Genomic DNA, 12,343 nt, shown 5'->3' on the forward strand with positions numbered 1-12,343 from the left:
GCGCTAGCATTAGGCGTTTCCCGGAGATCGATTTTTGGGAACGCGTATTTCTATAGTGCACATGCCCCGTGTGCTCCCCTGCCCACATGCGCTTTGGGGAGAGACACCTAATCCTGGCACCCGCCTTGCAGCAGAACCTCCCCTCGGCTCGCCTCTCAGGAGAGAGCAAGCAGCCTTACGGGGCCTGCCACGGAGGCCCAGCTCGGCTAAATGGATATTGACAGATCTGTGAACCTTCCCTCCGACCCCGGCGCCCGCGCTCGGCATCCCCAGCGGTGCCGCTCCACGAGACGCTACACGCTTCGCACGCCACCATCACTGATAGGGGGGAGCTCACCCCAGCCTGGGGTCAGCCTTAGGTCAAGCGCTGCGCTCGAGTCTGCCATGGGCCCCGGGCTGCGGCTCCGGCTTTGCGTGTTCATTTGCTGGCTGCCCTTCTCCTCTGATCTTTCCTCCTCCCGCGGGGGGCCATCTCCCCAGCTCCGCTCCCCCATGGGTGCCTTCTCCATACGCACACACCCATTATCCAGGTTTCAGAGTAGCAGCCGTGTTAGTTTGTATCCGCAAAAAGAAAAGGAGGACTTGTGGCACCTTAGAGACTAACCAATTTTTTTGAGCATGAGCTTTCGTGAGCTACATCTGATGAAGTGAGCTGTAGCTCACGAAAGCTTATGCTCAAATAAATTCGTTAGTCTCTACGGTGCCACAAGTCCTCCTTTTCTTTTTACCCTTTATCTAGTCTCTCTTCCCCTATCCCAGCTCCTTGCTTTTCATTTCCATGACCGTCCCGTTTGCTTCTCCCCAGCAACCTCCTTTGCCAGCCTCTCTTTTCACCAGGCAACATAGTGTCTGAGCTTTAAACTGTAAAGCTAGCATCGTGAGATTGTTCAGAGCTTTATCCCGATCGGGACCGTGGGATCAGGCATTGAGGTCAACCCAAGGGTGAAGGTGATTTAAGGAAAAAAAACCCCATCTGCCTCGCTTACATAGATTGTAAGCTCAGTGGGGAACGGACTGCCCTATGGGTCTGTACAGCACCTAGCACAAAGGGGCACGATTGCAGCTGGGGCCTCTAGGGGCTGCCATATTACTAATTATTAATAGTGCAGCCCCACTCCAGCACCCAGCATGCCCCGCTCTCACGTCCGGAGGCAGCACTGCCTGCTGGGAAGCGTAGTCTCTGCAGGCTGCACCCCGGCATTGCCACTTAGAAAGACTGGATTTCTGTAGCCTCAGCGCCCGCAATGCACTGGCCGCTGCACGGGCCGGTTTTGCAGAAAACCATCAGCACTTCAGGTGCAGAGCCCGACTCAGACTTCAGCCACTTGCCAAGGCACCCGAGCTCTTCGGGAAATCCACCCCCCAGCTGCGAGTGCCCCACGCTAAGCACTTAAACCAGGCCTGCCAACAGCCTGGTATGGAGGGCCAGTTGCCACCTAGCCAGTCCGTGCCCTGAAGAAGTCACAGAGAGCCGGCAAGAGGGACAGCGCCCGAGCACCCAGCGAGCATCATCTATGTTTCGTTTCAGGGGATGCGCATTGGTTCTGGGAGGAGGGCGGGGGGGGGGCATGCTAGGATTGAAATTGGGAAGGACGGGATGGTTGGAGCGGGAGACTGCCTGGGAGAGAGAGAGAGAACTGGGGAAGGAGGGAGCAAAGGAGAACACCACCATCATCAGGGGGTGAGGACTGAGAGATTGGGCATCGGGAGGGGCTGAATGACTGGAGCAGAGCAGCCACCAATGGCAATGCTGGACAATAGCCAGAGGCCAAATATGACGCCAAGGCACTGCCAAGCTGGCTCTGGCAGGGAAATCCAGGCCAAGTGAAGAGTCTCATTTAAGCCAAGGGATCCCTCTGTGCTTCTGCAGCGGCTAAGCCCCTTTTCATCAGGCCGCTCCGGCTGCAGGGCGCATGGGCCCATCCCAATCGCAGGAACAACCCAGGGGTTCGCCTGTACCACGCTGTGCCGCTGTGCAGACATCCTGGCTCCTCCCCGCATCATCCGCAAGCAGCCTCCCCAAAACCTCGAGCCAGCCAGCTGCCAGCAAAGCCATCCTTCCACGCCCCCGCGGAGGGAAGGTGGCAGGATCGCCCCGGGGACAGAAGGGGATGGAGAGAGAAGATGAAGACGATGCCAGGAGAAAAGGGAAGCAAACAAGAGATCGAATAAGGCGGCAGATCAGAGCCAACAGGCCTCGGCCCCTCTTAACTGGCTACCCCTGCCAGTGCCACCCCTGCCAGCTGGGCCGGGAAAGAATCAAGCCCAGGGCAGGTTCCTGGCAGCCTGGCCCTCTAGTGGCCACCAGTGAGAAACACCACAAAGGGCTACCCCGCAATGACCCAGCCCCCTGACCCGTGTGAGCCGGCTTACCGCCATTTGACTTCCATGGGGCTACATCAGCTTACACCAGTTGCAGGCAATTGCCGGCAGCTGTCCCAGGGGGCTAAATGCTGCTTCTCGGCTCTAGGCATTCTGGGTCATCAATCCAGGATAATACTGGAAGGCATTGTGGGACTCACATCAACTATCCCACGGACTGTTACTGCTAAGTGCCTTAAAAAAACATAAATGCATACGTCAGCAAAGGGGGCGATGGCGGATGGGGAAGGGGTCGGGAAGCTCCAAGCAAGAGCAGAACGTGGAACCGAATAATCCCCCCACTGTCCACTTAATCAGGACCTGTACAGAGATCCCCCGACTGAAAATGCATTGGATTTGATCTGATTTCAGCAGCTCGCTGAGCCAGGCAATTCCATTTGGGAGGACTTGGATAGTTCAAGATTTGGGTTTGTTCCAATTAGGAATAAATCCAAGAATTTCAAATTTCTCCCACTCAGTGCCCCGGGAGAGTCTGCCTGGTGGGGCTGTGGATCCTGGTAGCCCAGGGGTCACCAGCAGCTTGCCAGGGGGGGCATGCTGGCAGGAAGCCAGATTTCCAGTGGACTCCTGCTCGCATTCCAGTGGCACTTTGGTAGAGAGCCTCCAATTTTGCCAGACCTCCCAAATCAGCAAATTCCAGCAAAACAATGTTTCACTGGACTTTTCTCAGCCAGTTCTACAGGCTCCAAGCCTTCATTCAGGCTTCTTTCAGTCTGTGTTTGTGTTGCTAATTACTGGGAAGCAGCATGGTCTAGTGTAACCCACACACCTCCTGGATGTGGTGGTCTGTCCCATCCGGTGGCACCGAGACCACTTAGAGAGAGAATTAAATGAGTCTGCAAACAACCAGTTGGCTTTTAACTCATGCGGGAGAGGCTCATGCACTAAACTCCAGAGGTCCCTGGTTCAATCCTGCCCGCCCACGACCAGGGTCTGCCGGTGTTACACTAGCATGAACTAAGAGTCCAGATCTGGGTTCTTTCCGGGACCTACAGCGTGATCTTGGGTAAGTCTGTGCCTCTCTTTCCCTTTGTCAGCTCTTCAGGGCAGTGACTGCTTTACGGTCTTTGTATAGCACCTGGCAAATACCAGTAACTCAGCTTTATTTAGAAGAAAGCAAGTGTCCTTAAGGGTGTGCATTAAAGTTCAAAAGGATGCCAAAAGGGAGGTGAGGTTTCAAAGCCGTTTAGAGGGAGATCTGACTATTGCGTTTCAATTGCCAATAGATTTCCTGGAAAAATGTGTCTAAATCTCCCAGGCTGCTTTGAACAGCTCAGCCAAGGAACCCCACATGACATATGGCTATTTTAAGGGCTCCTTTTCTTGCTGGATCTCAGCCCTTTACAGGCATCGGGGCAGGGATTGTGCTAACCAGTTGTCCAGCACAATAGTAGGGACCTCAAGGAGTTAATTAGGCCTCACAACTGCACCGCTGGGTAAGCAAATTTCCCGATTTTGCAGCTCGCAAACGCGGGGGGAAGGGACTTGGTAAGGTCATGCAGCGAGACTGTGGCAGAGGCTGAATGAGAAGACACCCAGCTACGGGAGTAAACGGCGGACGCCCCCACTGCCACAGGGCGAATGTCCACGGTCCTGCTCTGCAACAGCCCCCATGCAAATCGGTCTTCATGCCACTGATCTCCAGCCCCCGTGCACATCGGTGCCCAAGCCAAGAGCGCAGCGGCTCTACGGTGGCGTCTGCTAAGTCAAGCCGTACGGAGGCCAGCGCGCCCCAGGCCCTTTCGGCTCTGACCCTCTACGAGGTGCAGAAAACCCCCCCCCCTTTCCCTATGCCACCCCCACTGCGCAAAATGAAAGCGAGCTGTGGAGAGCGCCAGGTTCGCCCCATCCCTGAACCCGCTCGGCCCCATCTCCAGTGACTCAGAGTGGAAGCCGCGCTGCTACAGTACGAGAGAGAACGAGACCAAACCACAAGCCAGCAGTGCGGTTTCACCGCTTTTGTGCGAGCTGCCGAGGAGAAGGAGTTGCAGCGGGGTCAGAGGAAGCAGGCCGCAGGGCTGCAGATGCCACCCTCCCTCCGCCCCGCATTTGGGTAGGCGGGACAGGCCCCCTCCCCCCCGACGAGAGTCAAGACGGGGTGGACGGGGAAAGGGAGGGCTGGGAAGCGTGAGATCACAGAGGTTTGCATTTGGTTTGGGATTCACAAAAGTGGTTCTGATTATGCAAAAACTGAAAACCCCTGTGAGAGCTCATGGTTTCTTCCACTTGAAGTAGAACTTTTTTGGAGGTTAAACAAAAAAAAAAAAAAAACACCTGTGATAGATTTGGGGCAAAACTTCAGTTTGTTGGAGGTTTGAAGTTTCACTCCGTTGAAGCTCAAGGTTTAGCTGGAATTACAGCGCTGGTGCAAATCGCTCCTCTCCCCTCCCCCAGCCCCCTCTCAATAAGACTGTAAAAAAGGACCAACACAGCTAGTGCTTTGCACTCACCAATAAAACACTTTACAAGGGGTGTCATTATCCCCATTTTACAGGTGGGAAAACTGAGGCAAGGAACTGACTGGCCCAAGTCATCCAGCAAGTCAGTGGCAGACCCAGGAATAGAACCTCAAGCTGAGGCCGGTGCCCTGTCCGCTAGCCAGCACTATATGGGTCTCTCCACACACAACAAGCAGCTTGTTTTCTAACTTGGGCATATTGAGTCCAGAGTGACATCCTAGCTGAAGCAGGCCTTGCTGCCTGTCATGTTGGTCATGAGGACCCTTGCTGACTGTACTGATTAAGAACTGCAGGCAGATTGTGATGCAGCTGCTCAACCGAGAACAGTTTGGTGTGGAACTGAAAAGCCAAGTCTCCAATGACAGGTTTCAGAGTAGCAGCCGTGTTAGTCTGTATTCGCAAAAAGAACAGGAGGACTTGTGGCACCTTAGAGACTAACCAACTTATTTGAGCATAAGCTTTCGTGAGCTACAGCTCACTTCATCGGATGCATTCCTAGTCTCCAATGCTATCACACGGCACCGAGATGCAAATCTGCAGCTAACAGCATCCTGGAAAGGTCCCTTTGACATATCAGAGCAGGAGCATGAAAGGATCCGATTAGATAGAAGAGTAACATCACCAGCTAGCATGGTCGTTTTGATCACCAGCTGGGGGTTCAACTAGGCTGAAAACTAGGATGATCGGACTGACAGCCACCTGGGGCAAGACGTGCATGGACCATTACTCTCCCAAGAAAGAGCAATACTCTGGCAATTTTGGAAGACACGCCCAAGGACATCCCCTAAAGAAAGCATACGACCGACCGACCGACCATACTGGAGCTTGTTACAGTAACAGTCCACAATGCCTGGTGGAGAAGAACTGGAAGTGATGCCCAGTAGGTTGCACTGGAAGAGGATGGCATTAGGAAGGTCTTGGCTTTGCTCATGGCATAGACAAGGGGGAGGTGGGACGCGGAGAAAAGCCCATGCTCCACAAGAGACGGCACTTAGCTGTCAGCTATGGCCACATTCGAGCTGGAGATGGGTTGGAGGAGGATGTTCGCTCCTTGACCAGTCTGCAAAGGCCCCCCCAACTGCCCACCTCCCCGTCGTTTTTGCGAAGAGAATCACAACTGACACAGCCTTGCATGTCAGTGGTGTCACTGTCACGCTCTACGGAATCCCAGTCCTTCTTGAACTGGAGGCGTTTAATAAACAGCTACAACTATAGACAAATGTACAAGCTTCCACACAGCTTGAGTGCCTGCTTTATCACGCTTGTTGACCAGGGGCCATACCCTGCCTGGAATGCCACAGCAGAGAGGTCAAGCAGTTGAAGAATTCAGCAAGTAAACCATCATGCAATCACCATTTGGTTACAGCATGTTCGCCAAGTCAGCTGTATGTGCTTTAGGGGCTCTGATAATAAAGGGCAGATACATATGCTTCCTTTCGGGAGAGCTGGTTCCCCAAGGCTCTGATCAAGATATCTAGACCTCCCAGAAGAGTGTTTGGATTTGGATCAACCATGAAATTTGTGTCTGGATTAAATATACCACCCCCCAAAATACGTAAACATTTGGGATCCCAGGTTCTGTGCAAGCCCATTGCTACTTCATATCGTTTTATTTAGAGCTAGGTATGAAATGCACGCAAAGGGTACTCCTCGTCCCCACCCGGCTGAGGGATGGGAGCAGCAACATGCAATCTGACTAGCGGACTAATTCATTCGCTTAAATAGTGGCAGTGTGTGCTGGGGAGATGGAGGTCCTGGGTTCAATCCCTCCGAGCAGGGGCTGTTACGTAAACAGAGATGAAATACACTGATTTAGGGCTTGTCTACGCTGTCGGGACTATGGTTACAACTCCAGAGCTATCCTGGCGGATGCAGGTATAGACGCAGCCTGGGGGCTCAGGTCATTTGTGAGTTTAAACGAACGTAAATGGTGGATTCTCTGTAACATGAAGTCTTTAAACCACGATTTGAGGACGTCAGTAACTCAGCCAGAGATTACAGGTCTATTACAGAAGCGGGCGGGTGAGGTTCGGTGTCCTGCAATGGCCAGGAGTAGATGTCAGAGTAGATGGTCATGATGGTCCCTTCTGGCCTTAAAGTCTCTGAGAAGCCGGCTGCTACGGGAAGAGAAAACCCAAAGAAAAGCCACCCCAAGGCCCAGCAGCAACATCTTGGCTTGGCTTGAGAATCCAGAGTTGGGGAGAGTCATTCTGGAGCAAGAAGCAGGTTTAGAGGCATGAGCAAGCTTCTCCCTCTGTTGTTGGTTCACCCCGGCACGGAAGTCTTGGCTCGGTAGCATTTGGCACCTGTCGTTGACGAGGATCGAAGTGCTGTAAGCACATGCAACAGTTTGGAGGAAGAGCCAGGAGCAGAACCCAGGCGGCCCAATTCCCAAGCTGCTGCCCAAACCGCCGGAGCACGCCACCGGCTTCCAGCCAGCCATGGCTTACCCTGGCCAAGGTGGCAGAGAGGGAGGAAAGCTGAAGGGGCAGATTCTGGCTAGAAGCAGCGTGCGCCTCCAGAGACGCCGCCTGACCCAGAGCCCTGATCCTCCCCCCGGCTGACAGAGGGTAGATCAGGAGTGAACACGCTGGAGTCATTGTCAGAGAGTTTGGCCCAGTGTCTCTGGGGCTTTGAAGTGGGGCAAGTGCAGGAGTGGGTCCCTCCCCCCCAAATATCACCTCCTCAGGTATGTTTATGAGCATCCTGACTCATCAGCCCCACCCCCGGTGGAAACCCTCTCTGACTCGGCCCTGGCAGGCAAGGGATGAGTAACAGACGCTCAAACAGCAACAGCCCTGGGTGTTTGAAATTTATCACATGATTTAGAAAAAGAGAGGAGCCTTTGAGTGAATCAGGGGTGTGGGGGAGGGAGAGAAGGCGGGGGGGGGGGAGTGTCCAGATCGGGGGTGGATACCAAATAGTGGTTTAAAACATTAAGATACATAGGAGCTAATTCAGTCCCAGGGTAACTCCACCATCATGGGGGCGGGGAAAGGGGAAGAAGGGGAGAAATCAGCTACCGGGGTCCCAGTGTGCTTGGCACTGGACATACACATTGCCAGGGATGACCCCTGCCTCGTAGAGCTTACAAGCTCCGGGGACAAGAGAAACGAAGCAGGGAATACTAGCAGAGGAGGAACAGAACCAGCGTCTCCCAAATAGGCCAGTGTCCTAGCCTTTAGGCTATGCTGTCCAGGAGCCCTCTAAACCAGAGCAAAGCTGTGATCTATCTAACCCCCTTTCCTGTCTCACTGGCTGTTTGTGAGCCATAGGTATGCAATCCCCATGCTATCATATGACTGGGTGGGTGGGTGCGTGTGTGAATTTCTTACCCTTGCTGGGAGGGTCTCCCTCCACCTCTCACCCTACATTCAGCGGGGCTTGCTCTGTTCCATTTCTCTGCAGGTCAATTGCTACCAAAACATGGAGAGGAAGCAAAGACTAACCAATGATCTAAGGGAACCACAACCCAAACTAGCCAAGCCTTCTTCCCTTCCAACTAAACACAACACCCACTGCCAATACCCCGGGCTGGGCCAGGAGCTCATTCCAGATGGATACAGGGATCTAATCCAGATCCAAGTCTAAGCCAGGCCAAGACTTGTGAATTGCGTCTCCTCGCTCCCAACTTGAGCCACCTGGAAAGAGGCCTGTTTTTTTTAGGACGTGCTGAGCATCCGCCCTCGGGAAAAAAACTCTAGCAACCTTAAAGGGGCCAAAGTCGGGCCTCCGGCATCACCTGTGACTTGAGAAAGTCCCACCTCTTGGGCTGTAGATGTATAGTCAGTGCAGCCCTCGGGCAATTTTGCAGCGCACATGAGAACTGCCCGGGCGGGATGTGCCCGGATCCAGATCACAGGTGTCACACACCTCCAGCCCTCTCACCTTTGCCCACAGGGCACGCCGATTGCTTCCGCACAGCCTGGCATCACCCTTCCACTTGTACGTTTCCCTGCAGGCGAGGGACAAACCCTGATGTCTTTCCCATTCCTTATCTCTGACAGACAAGCGCCGGGCTCCCCCCTATCCTCCCACGCATCCCATTCTCCTACCCCCAGCAGACAGTCGCAAGCCCTGCTCAGCCCTGTGGGTTCTGGGTTGGCTTTTTTTTTTGGTGGCTCTCTCAAGATAGAAAGATTAGTTTCTGGTAAATGGTGTTTCTTCAAAGATGGAGCCTTTATCCTTCACACCATCTCCCTGGCCCTTTTCTCCCACCCCGCTTGGCAGCCTCCCCAGAGAATCTCACATGCAGGCATTGCACAATGGGTGGTGGGGGCGGGGAGGTGGATCGAGCAAATGAGCAAAGCAGGGACATTTCCTAGCATGGAAACCAGCTCAGTGTGTGGGGAGGAAGGAGCCCAGCGCTCCTCTGTACCGGCCCTTATTTCTTATGGGCCTGGGTCTCCACATCTGCTTTGGTCTCCTTGGCTGGGATTCGAGAGAGCCTCTACCAGAGCATGAGGCATGGGAGGGATTTCCTGGGGTGACAGAGGTGGGTAGTCCAGCTGCATTAGGGACAGAGACACACCCAAGATGCAACTGGCCACACACAGGGTTTGATGCCCCTTCCTCTATAGTAGCTGATACCACCCACTGTTGGAGATGGGATATGGAGCACAGGTGGCCCACCTGCCTTACCTGGGCCAGGTTGATCTGTCCCACTGGATCAGATATGCCTAAGATAGGAAGCCAGCAGCTTGTTTTGGGTGGGGAGGCATGGATCCTGGGATTCTGGGTTCTATCTAGCCTGCTGGATGACATAGCCAGAGTTGCTCCTAAGTCCCATCTGTTGAGTCATGTTGGTACCCATGCCAGCAGACACACACAACAAGCTTTGTACGAGATGCAGATAAGTTGATGGAAGCAGCAGAGATGTAGGAAGTCAACACCGTCCTGGTGCCCCCAAACTCCGCCGTGGGGCATGGGCTCGGGCCTGGGGGGAGCGGGCAAAGGGGACTGGCACAGTCCCCAGCTAGCTTGGAAGAAGTGATCTGGTCAAATCAGAACAAATGGGGACGTTTCAGTTTTGGAGGAATAAGTCGCTTAAACTTGTTTCCACTTGCTGGGGTTCCACTGATGGGGGGGGGGAGGGTGGGAGCTAGCATGGAAAGCAACACCAGCAAAGCTGAGCGTGGGGATCCCGATGCAGATACACACAGCCACGCAGCTTAGTTCGACCAGGGACCAGATTGGGTAGGTTACTTCCGACCATCTCAGTACTGATCTGTATTATAGTACTGCCTAGAGCCTCAGTCAAGGATCAGGGCTCTGTTGTGCAAGGCGCTGTATGCTTCCAAAGACGGTCCCCGCCCGGAAGAGCTTCCGAATGCTCAAAATGATAGTATCCGAGTGCCTCACCATCACTGGTGGATTTCATCCTGGCAGAACACTCCTTGAGGTAGGGAGGCGTTATCTCCTTTTTACAGATGAGGGGCAACAACAGAGCTAGAGACAGACAGAGAACCAGCTTCCTGCTCTGTGAAAACTTGAGATTTTTGGAATTCGGGTGCATCCTGAATGGGGACAAAGTCAACCACGGCAAACGTTTTTGATGCCAGTCAAAACGTCGCGTGGCAATGCATGCCCATGTTGTTGTTGTTTTTAAATGTTGTACTAGAATGGGCTCAAGTTTCACCCTGAAACGTCATCTCAAACCAGAACATGGAAACGTCTGCTTCAAAAATGGGATATTTCAACAATTTTGCCACTTCAGCCCCCTCCCCGCCCCCTTCCAGCTCCCACCCGCCCTCCTCCAAAAAAAAGTTTTCTCCAGTCAACAAACTCAGCTAAACTGACCCTTTCTGAGAAAAAGAGTTTTGGTTTCAACTAATCAGTGGTTTTTGATGGAAAAAAAGACGTGTTTCATCAAAAAAAAAAAAAAAATCCCGGTCATCTTTACAGAGAGCTCGGCTCCTGTCTGATTTAGGCCAACAAAGGAAGGAGTCAGTATCTTCATTTTCACATGGGGTGGATGACCAGTCCCTTGACCAGCGAGTGTACGTGATGTGGCTAGCATCACACAGCAATTGAAGCCACACACAACCCACAGCTCCATCCTCCAATTGCTAGAGCATGCTCTACCCCACAGGACATGCTGTACTTTGATTAAGCAGGCAGCAGACAATGGGCCTGATCCTGAGACCTAATGCCCCCGTGTCCCATCCGTACTTGGCAGAGTCATTGCTCCAGGAGCCAACCTAGCCGGAGTCACTGTTCCTAAAGCAAAGGCGCCTACCACGGGTCTGTCACCCTCTTTCCTGTCCTGTTCCTCTAGTGTTAGCCTCTATCTGGACTGCATTTGCTCAGTCTTGCTCTACAGAAATAGCATCAGGTCCCAACAGAATCAAAGCACCACAAAGCTGTCTCCTCTGGGAGAACCCTCATATGCTAAAGAGACTGGATTGAGCCTAGAGAGAACCAGGTGCAAAAAGAAAAAGAAGAACAAGGAAGAGCTGAAGAGGCCCTTTTATTGAACATCTGTCTCCTGCATCTCAGCCTCCCCGCAGCTGAAGGAAGTGAGAATTCTTTATGAAGTGGAGATGGTCTATTTAAAAGTCACTTTCATTTTGTTCTTAGTTCCATTCAGAAACCGCAGTGGCTCGTTTGCTGGAAGGGCCATCATTGGTTTGTTTGTTTTTTGCTCCCTTGATGACAGTGCATAACTGACGTGCTCGTGACATGCCGCCGTGCCCTGGACTGCTGCATCCGTTCAGGCAGTGGATTGATCAACCGCTGTCCATGGTCCCGCTACCACTAGAGGGAGCATAGCACTGAGCAGGTCACAGGTCTACTGGCATTTCATTGGCCGCTAGAGGTCGGGGTGGGCGGGGCACACAAGGGGAGGAGCCAGAGCTTTCCTCTGCGGCTCATACGGGTCAGCTGAGCTCTTCGTTAAACTCCGTTGTTATCGTTCCCCCCCACCCAGTCTGCAAACGGCCACCTGAGATCCAAAGGCCGCCAGCGCCAAGCACAACTTCCCTTCGTTTCCCTATGGCCCCTCTAACGACATAGCCGGTCTTACCTTTCTGGCCCCAGCCGCTGCTCCTCATTGCCCGCCCGGTCTGCCGTTTCTCGGGGTGGGGGAATCCTGCTGCCCTTCCCGTCCGGGGCAAACGAAAAGAGCCCAAGACATAAAACAAACCTTCTGCCTTCCCAGTGCGCTATAGTCCTTCAGCCCCTTCAGTGCAGGGTGCAGGAACAGTCCTGCAGCACCACAGCCGGCTACAGCTTCCCCCCGCTGGGGATGCGATCATTCCCCCGCCCCGGGCTGATCAGCTGCATAGACCTCTCCCCCAGGGTCAGCCCTGCCTGCTCACGCAGGGATTCCTCTCTGCCAGGGCCAGCCAGGAGCCCTCGCCAAGAAGCCCACACTCACTTCCCTCCCAAGCCCCGTCTAGGGTCCCTTTGCCCACAACCTCTTCCTTTGGTCACCTCACCCCTATACAAGGTCTGCTAGACCAGTGGCTCTCAACCAGAGGCCTGGGGCCACAAGCTGGATT

The sequence above is a fragment of the Lepidochelys olivacea genome, assembly GCF_965140295.1.
Source record: "Lepidochelys olivacea isolate rLepOli2 genome assembly, chromosome: 27".
Taxonomy (NCBI): Eukaryota; Metazoa; Chordata; order Testudines; family Cheloniidae; genus Lepidochelys; species Lepidochelys olivacea.